Source organism: Carassius gibelio, chromosome A5 (assembly GCF_023724105.1).
Source record: "Carassius gibelio isolate Cgi1373 ecotype wild population from Czech Republic chromosome A5, carGib1.2-hapl.c, whole genome shotgun sequence".
NCBI classification, from domain to species: Eukaryota; Metazoa; Chordata; class Actinopteri; order Cypriniformes; family Cyprinidae; genus Carassius; species Carassius gibelio.
This window is the reverse complement of record NC_068375.1, coordinates 11,203,129-11,212,165: the sequence shown is the minus strand read 5'-3', so window position 1 is coordinate 11,212,165 and position 9,037 is coordinate 11,203,129. Positions and strand designations below refer to the sequence as shown.

Sequence of the window (9,037 nt, the reverse complement as noted above, 5' to 3'; positions counted from 1 at the left end):
TAGTGAGTGTTAAGGGTGGAGTTTCATGGTTAACCCTCGGGAGAGATCTTCCGTCTAGAGCAAATAGGGGAGAGGGTGCATCTAACTCCTTCAGGGGAATACCTTGTGCGCGAGCCCATGACTCATCCATGAAATTGCCCTCGGAGTCAATCAGGGCCCTGCAGGAGGTAGAGGAACCAGGCCAATGAAGATGGATCGTGAAGGTTGTGCAGGAGTTAGGAGGAGAGACCAGAGTGGTTGCGCTCGCCAGTAGCCCTCCCCTTACTGATGAGCTCTGGCTTTTAACAGACACACGGTGACAAAATGCGCAGGTGAAGCACAATACATGCAGAGGCGATTGATAACTCTTCGCTCTCGCTCCGTAGAGGATATGCGGATGCCGCCCAGTTGCATGGCCTCAGGTTCGGAGGAGGAGAGTGGAAGGGGATCGGCGGGTAGCAAAGCCAGTAGAGCAGACTCCAGATCTCGAGCGCGGTGGTGCTGGTTGAAACGATTCTTGATACGTAATGATAAGTCAATCAGTGAATCCAGACGAGTAGGAACCTCCCTGGACAAAATCTCATCCTTTACATCGCCGTTGAGGCCCTCCAGAAAGCGAGCGAGCAGCGCCGGCTCATTCCAGCCACGGGAGGGAGAGAGTTTAAGTGAAAAAGGGAGGGGGAAAGAAAAAGAGAGCCAGGATCATGAGACACTGTATTGAATAAATACCTGGGGTTATGTTTGTTTTATTCTAAAGAGAAGAAAAGTAATCAGATCTAGCCGTTTTTAATGCTTTTCTGTAGGATCGGTTAATGCAATATGAAATACCTCTAGTTTTGTTTTCCTCCAGCTGCACTCCATTTTTCGGGCTGCTCTCTTTAGGGTGCGAGTATGCTCATTATATCATGGTGTCATACTGGTTTCCTTAACCTTCCTTAAGCGTAAAGGAGCAACTGTATTTAAAATGCTAGAAAAGAGAGAGTCCGTAGTTTCTGTTACATCATCAAGTTGTTCTGAGGTTTTGGGTATGCTAAGGAATTTCAGAATGTCTATTAATGCTGATCCGAATGCATCTTTTTCATTATCAACATGGATATTAAAATCACCAACTAAACTTGATCTGCAGCCAGAACTAACTCTGATGTAAAATCACCAAACTCTTTAATAAAGTCTGTATGATGCCCTGGTGGCCTGTATACATTAGCCAGTACAAACATCACAGGGGATTTATTATTAACATTTGTTTCTCTGGATAATGTTATATGAAGCACCATTACTTTAAATGAGTTATACTTGAAGACTGCCCTCTGAGAAATCCTGAAAACGTTTTCATAAATTGAAGCAACACCTCCCCCTTTGCCTTTTAGATGTGGCTCATTGTTTATAACAGTAATCTTGGGGGTTGAACTCATTTAAAAGAATATATTCATCAGGTTTTAGCCAGGTTTCTGTCAAATAGAGCACATCTAGATTATGATCAGTGATCATATTATTTACAAAAAGTGTTTTCATAGAAAGGGATCTGATATTCAATAAGCCAAGCTTTATCATTTGTTTATCCGTATTGCATCTGTTTTTTTATTTATTGAACCTCAATTAAATTGTTAATCTTAACTTGGTTTGGACGTTTTTTTTTTTTTTTGTATTTTCTAGTTCGGGGAACAGACACAGTCTCTTTAGTCTGCGTCCGAAATAGAATATTTCTCTACTATATAGTATGGAAAAAGCAGTATGCGACAAATTAGTATGTTTGAATCTTTTGCGTTCATAAAAGAGTAGGCGAGAATTGCAATAACTCTCGCGAGATCCAGTTGTACGTATACTTAATTTGCTTTCTAATATGCCTACTCACCTACTATATAGTAGGGAAAAAGAGTATGTGAAGAAAGAAGTACGTTCGAAACCTTGAACCATAAAACAGTAGGCGAGAAATCCCCGGATGTCCTACTGCTTCAGCCAAGATTCTGAAGGGTTCATCGATGGATGCTTTTCAATCCCAGAATGCCACGAGAAAGGGATAAATCATCATCGAACGTGAAGGAGAGCAGCATAGAGGGTTTTTATAAAAAGGTGAAAACAAAACACAGTTCTCATGTGGTAAAATCATATTTGTTGAGCTACTGAGTAAACTGTTGATTTGTTAAGGTGTAAAGACGCTAGCCAGTAACATTGTAGTATATTTGTAATAAAAAAACAACATCAAAGCATGTTTTATTATGTAAAGCGAACAGCGGATCTCCAGTAAGCACCTGTACATCTCCAAAGTGGATTTGCATGAACCATATACATCTTAAAGACGATTAATTGTCGGTTTAATATGAGACAGAGAAATGTTCTGTGTTTTTATTTAGAATCAACTGTCTACATTGCTTTAGATGAATGTAAGTAATGTAAATAAATAAATCTACATTAAGTAAACATAAGTTATCTATTTCATTTGACCATTAGTATTGTTGACAAATTGTGGAGCTCTTGTGTTGGATAAAGTGAGTGAACACATCAGCATCTATCTCAACATGCAAATGCAGTATATCACAGATAAATCACAGAGACGGACTCTTGTCTGGATGTTACAGGGACAGATGAGACGTGTGTTTATCTGCTGAAGAGAGACTGATGAAGAAATCCTGCCCTCAAAGACTCTCAGAGCGAGGACACTACAGTCTTCAATAAAACATCTTATACATTTTAAGTTGTAGTTTATTAATAAACAGTTATTACAGCACTTTTCTGATTCTGGTTTGCTGTACATTTGATGCAGATCTTTTGTGGTGGAGCAGGTGACAGCAGCATCTGTGGAAAAAACCTGAAAGAAAAATATAAAGTTAGATCATTCTGTTACTTCTAATACAGAAATGAAATGACACTGTGCTGTTAAAATGACTGCTTTTGTTTTGTGTTTGTGCATCTTTGCAGGATCTGAAATGTCTGCTGACGGCTGTGTGCTCTGAGGATGGAGAAGATGGAGTGCAGTGGGTGAAATGCTCCATCACTGCATCTCCCCTTGTTTTCTCATCAGGACCAGGTGTTCCTGTGGACTCTTCATCTTCAGTGACCCCAGAGCCACCGAGAGCATCTAGAGAAAGACCAAAAGACACTGAGGATGTGATTTTGGTCAAGTATGTTCTGCTGGTTTCTGTTCATACAACATCAGTCAATAAAACCTGAGTTTCAGAAGTTTCTAAAGTATCATCAAATAATTTAATGAAGAATCTGAAAGTCAGACTCCATTGACTGATACTGTATGAACACAAACCAGCATGAGAAACTTGACAAAAATCACCTTTTGTGTTTGGACAAAGGATTGAACAGAATGAAGACAAGTCATTAATGACTGAATTTATATGTTTAGATGACCTGACCCTTTAAAACCCCAAATAGAAACTGTATTAAATGTATGCATGCATTAATATTATAGTAGAACGTTAAAGAAAAAAGCTTTAAGAAATAAGCAGCTTTATTAAGCATTTTTCTGCCCAAGACACAATAAAACATTCACAAAATTCAAATTTACATGTATTAATTTGCCAGACACTTTTATCTGAAGTGACTTACAGTGCTCTTATTACAGGCTCTCAATCCCTCTGGAGTCACCGGGAGTAAAGACACACCGCTGGAGATTGATCCAGCAACCTTCTGCTGACCAGTCCAGTTCACTACACCACAGAAATAATGAAGCTATATCAAATTAACATGCAATTGTAAAAATATAAAATTAAATTCAGCAATAAATAGAATGCTGACAACATCATATAAAGTGTTTTACTCTGTGTAAATGTTTTCCAGGTAGTGGTGCTCATGGTGAGCAGACACAGCAGCAGTCAGATCGTCCCGCACATGTTCTCCTGCTCTTGTTCAGGGTTGTGTTGTTCAGGGTCTTCATCATGGTCTTTCTCATCCTCTCTGTGCACTCAGACAAGGACAGCCTCGATGTCCCTATCTCATCATGATCAGATTCAGTCTGACTGCAGCAGTGAGGGATGTGATGGACGGATGTGAGTTCACCGTCTGTAAACCAGTGGTGGACGAAGTACACAAATCAATTACTTGAGTAAAAGTACAGATACATATAATAAAATATTACTCCAATAAGAGTAAAAGTACTCCTTTTTCAATTTTACTCAAGTGAAAGTACAAAAGTACTCGATTTTTTTATGTAGTTAAGTAAAAAAGTACTGAAAGATAGATGTTTGCAATTTTATATAGGCTACTTAATTTAATTTTATATTAGCACATATTTTTTTTATAATCCTACTGCTCAAAATACCTGGGATTTTTTCCAAAATAACCACTATATGGAGTCAAGATATATTTTTGTTGTTGATATGGACTACGTTGATGAGAGTAATGTTCACTGTGAAGCTTACACTATGATGTTCCTGAGAGAAAACAGAGATGACCATCTGATTTTCACCAGTAAGAACAAAGTATTTTAAAATTTGTTGTTTTACAGAACATCACAGTTATATATGACATGATAATAAGGCCTGAAGTTAGGAAGGACATTTTAAAGAAAATATAATTAGATTTTCATAATGATTTCTTCCTTCTCAAACCTTGTCTGTGGTTTAAAAACACCCCTGGCCAAACGGGGTGCATCTCTTCCTACTTTGATAATTACTGTTACCATGTTCTGAACATCACATCCTTACTTTTGTCCCTAGATAGGTGGTTGAATAAAAATATTTGGACATTATTTATACAAATTACCTCAAGTTAGCACCAGCAAGCTTGTTAGCTAGACAGTTAGCATCAGCTAACAATATTTACTTATTTTCAGTACGGTTATGAATAAACATTCATGTCTACTCGTCTAGTTAATCCAAACAATATACATGTATAACGTTACTGTTGATAAACAATATAAAAACAGACGTCACATAGGACATGGATGGTAGCATTTTAGTAAAAACTGTTAACATTACGGCAGCGGGGAATTTGAACATGCATGAGTTACTGTATTTAATCTGTGTTTTTTTATGTTTTTTTTTTTTTTTTTAACCTAAAATTGATGTGTCTGCATCATCTGCACTCGAACATTTGAACAGTGGGTTTAAATAGATCACTCTTTACAACGGATTTAGTTCCTAAACAACTGACAATTTTGACCTAAATATGATTTTCACTTACAATAATTAATCCAAAATTTCGACATTAATATCTTACTTTTAGCAACATCAGACGCACGCGCGCTGATAGGGAGTAACGATATGTTTTATGAAATGTAGTGAAGTTAAAAGTAAGATTTTATGCTTTGGAATGTACTAGTGAAGTAAAAGTAAAAGTTACTCAAAATAAAACTACTCCAGTAAAGTACAGATAGTTGAAAAATGTACTTAAGTACAGTAACGAAGTAAAGCTACTCCGTTACTGTCCACCACTGCTGTAAACATTCAAGAACAGAACAATATCTGAATAAAGTTTTGTCTCATGTGTTGTTGACTTGTATTTTATTTATTGTGACGGTTACTTTTATTTATTTTTTGACTTGTTTATTCATGTCTCCTGTTGTTGTCAGTAAAAAAAATATAGCCTAATTGTTTCATTAACACATACATTATTAATTCATTACTTGACTGAATATTTAGATGTATTCATCTTGGCTGCATTTGTCTAATGTGAAGTTATGCAGAGATATGAAAAAAAAAAAACTAATTACAATTTGTTTTACAAAAAATATATATAATTATTATTCACCATTTATCATTATTATTGTTGATAAGTGTTGGGGTGGGCTAGAAATGCTTTCTGAGGTAATCTTAATTTTTAAGTAGTAATACTTACAGTTTTCAAGTGTAAAATCAACATTCTTCTCCAAAGGCAAGATCTTCAAGCTCAACGTCTTATTTGTGCAGATATTACAAATACTGCAAAAGCTGAGGAAAACCGTACGAGGTAGGGTTCTGAAGTTACTGATGCTATGTAGGGTTTAATCTTCAAGGATTAAACTGTGGGCCATTTCAATAGAGTTAAAACATAAAAACAACACAAATATATTGGTTAAACTACAATAACAATAAAAGGGCATTTGTGTATTCAACAAGACCACAAAAAGGTAAAATATTAGTAAATATTAAACCTGTAGCAGTAAGTCATATATTTGAAGTTGTTGCACTTGTTATAACATCATAGGTCACATGATAATGTAAACATGGCGGAATTCATTCATACTCAACGAGATTTGGCTGTAGAGTACGTACTCTTTTAGCGCTCGTTAAGTAAGTACTTATTGAAATGTAGTACCTACTCGTTAAGTATGCGATTTGGACGCAGCCAGTAGTGTGATATCTAGGTGAAAGAGTCTCTATGTGCTAAGAATCTGCTATGCATCTCGTCACCATGGTAAGCCCGGAGGGGACCAGAGCCTATTACAGTGTCTGACATCATGCTTGCAAGTTCACACACCTTTTTAATGTTATTTTTAGTGATCTCCAACTGGCGAATTCGAACATCATTGGCGCCGGCATGAATAACTATCTTACTGTATTTACTTTTAGCATTAGCCAGCACTTTTAAATTTGCCAAAATGTCAGGTGTTCTGGCTCCCATTTAACATTTGACTATGGTGGCTGGTGTCTATATATTCATGTTCCGTACATTAGAATCGCCAATAACTAGAGCACTGTCATCATGTTTCTCAGTGGGTGCATCACTGAGTGGGGAGAACCTGTTTAATGTTTTAATCAGAACAGAAGAGCTGTGTTTTGACCCACGAGTATGATGCCTCACTGTCACCCAGTTGCCCTGCTGCAGGGGCTCTGTTGCCGGAACCGAACAATGTACTGGAATCCCTGAGCTAGACGCATCCAAAGCCGTATCTAGAGCCCTAACATTCTTACTGTCCTCAATTAATGTTTGGATGTGTGTCTCTAATTCTGAAATCTTCTCTGTCAGCCTAACTATTTCCCTACATTTATCACATGTGAATCCCTCATCAGCGACAGAGATAGATAAACTGTACATGTGGCAAGAGGTGATAAAAAGAAATAGGTGCCACAAAACTTATTGCAAGTCTTCTCTTTTTAAGAGTTTAGATGTCATTTACAGGTTTCACAGTAATCATAATCTGCCCAAATTGTAAAAACTGATATGTTTGTATGAACAAAATGGAACACTTTGACTCATTGATATTTAAAATGCTGTAACAGTTTGGCATGAATCCATAAAACCTTTGAACAGCTGTATTAGCCCATTAGTGGTCTTCCGCTGCCATCTAGTGGTTATAAATTTAATTTTCTAATGCAACACTGTGTTTTAACCTTTATAACTATTAGATGGTTATTTTTTGCCCAATCTCTCTTAAATTTTGCATGCTTGTTTTGAATGAAATTATGCAATATTTTACACAGTCTTGAGAAATTGTCGGCTTTCTGTTTGTATTAATAGGTCTTTGGGTACACTACTTAAATAACACATCATAAAATGTGTATATAAGTTTATAGTTGTCCAAAAGCAAATGTTTAACAACTTTATGATAATGATTGACCTAGACAGGCTAGAGAATTGTACTGCAGTGGTTTTATTGATCTTCAGCTTAAACCCTTGAACTAGTTCGTTACTGTATCAGGTGGTGGAACAAGATTGCGCCTGTGTCTATGGCCTGCCGTCTGTCTCTGCGCACTTTGTTTGTATTTACGTTATTTTTGTCAATTATTATTGCAAATGTCAGCTCTCTACTGGTCTATGACTGCCAAATACTTTTAGACCTTTGACCCTTGATTAAAAACTTGGTGCCATTTGAGCATGATGGCCAAAAAACTTTCTGTCCTCCGTTTCTTACGGGAATACCAGCTCACCTTCACCGTGTGTCAGCTCCACTTTTGCGCTGTAGACACCGAGGAAAACGCAGTGGTTGGCTGGTGAAATTAAGGACTAGGCTGGCGTCTTCCTCTATGACTTTGCCTGGAATCCGTTCGGATTTTCATCGCCTCGGGCTGTGGCGTTCTGCGGATCCGATTGACTCCTATTTGATTCCAGTGGCTGGCTTGGACGTGGGGCTCCCTGTTTGCCATGTTCAGGCTCCTCGCATGAATCAGCAGAATCTCCGGCCACTTGCTCGGACTACACTGGCTGCAAAAGCCCCGGATCCAGCTAGGTTTGCCCTGGTGAATGCTAGATCGCTAGCAAACAAAACTTTCATCTTGAAGGACTTCGAGTCACGCGATCTGGATTTTCTCTGTGTAACTGAAAAGTGGATTCCAGTGGGTGAGTCAAGTGCTTTTTGTGAACTTTTACCACTTGACTGTTTGTACTTTAACTCCCCGAGAACGTCAGGTCGTGGAGGAGGACTGGCAACAGTCTATAAAACAAATTTTAAGTGTAAACAGCTTGCACTCGCTATATATTTGTTTGAACTGAGCGGTGCATCTCCAGTGCTGTGCGCACTCGTATATAGGCCACCCAAATACAACAAGGATTTCATCACTGACTTTTCTCAATTTTTGGCTGAGTTTGTACCAATGTATGACTGCCTCCTTATTGTAGGGGACTTTAACATTCACGTGTGCTGTCCTGAAAAGCCAACGGCAAGAGCCTTTTTAAATGTCATTGACTGTTTTAATCTTGTACAGTGTGTATCTGGCCCCACGCAGGAATGTGGGCACACTCTTGACTTGGTTTTAACTCATGGTTTAACTGTTTCTAGTCTTGAAGTCTGTGATGCTTTCTTCTCTGATCATATGCCTGTTGTATTTGAAATTTCCCTCTCCTGTGTCATAGTTAAACCGTGTGCCCCTGTGCGCCGTGGTCGAATAGTTAACCCTTCCACTGCTGCTCAGTTTTCCTCTGTTTTTAATCTAAATTGTGTCTCTCTTTGTCCTAATACAACTGTTGAAGATCTGTGCGCTGCTTTTAATACTGCTTGCCTAGCAGCATTAGACATGGTTGCCCCTGTAAAAATCAGGGTGTCTAAACCGAGATCTGACCCTTTGCTGAACGATGTCACCCGCGCTGCCAGGCGTGAGTGCAGAAGGGCGGAAAGAAAGCGGAAGAGGGATAAACTCCAAGTTTCATTTTAGATACTCAGAGAGAGTTGGTGTTCTTATCCAAAAATTGTAAA

General features: G+C 38.2%; 1 long non-coding RNA gene across 1 annotated transcript; it reads right to left on the bottom strand.

The window, feature by feature from the left end:
* Positions 1-2,707: 2,707 nt before the first annotated feature.
* On the bottom strand, positions 2,708-3,871 carry LOC127987733 (uncharacterized). The gene is made up of 3 exons (XR_008161356.1): positions 3,746-3,871; positions 3,535-3,635; positions 2,708-3,055 (listed from the first exon to the last, which is right to left on the bottom strand). It is a non-coding gene; the product is annotated as an uncharacterized LOC127987733 (long non-coding RNA).
* Positions 3,872-9,037: the final 5,166 nt, after the last annotated feature.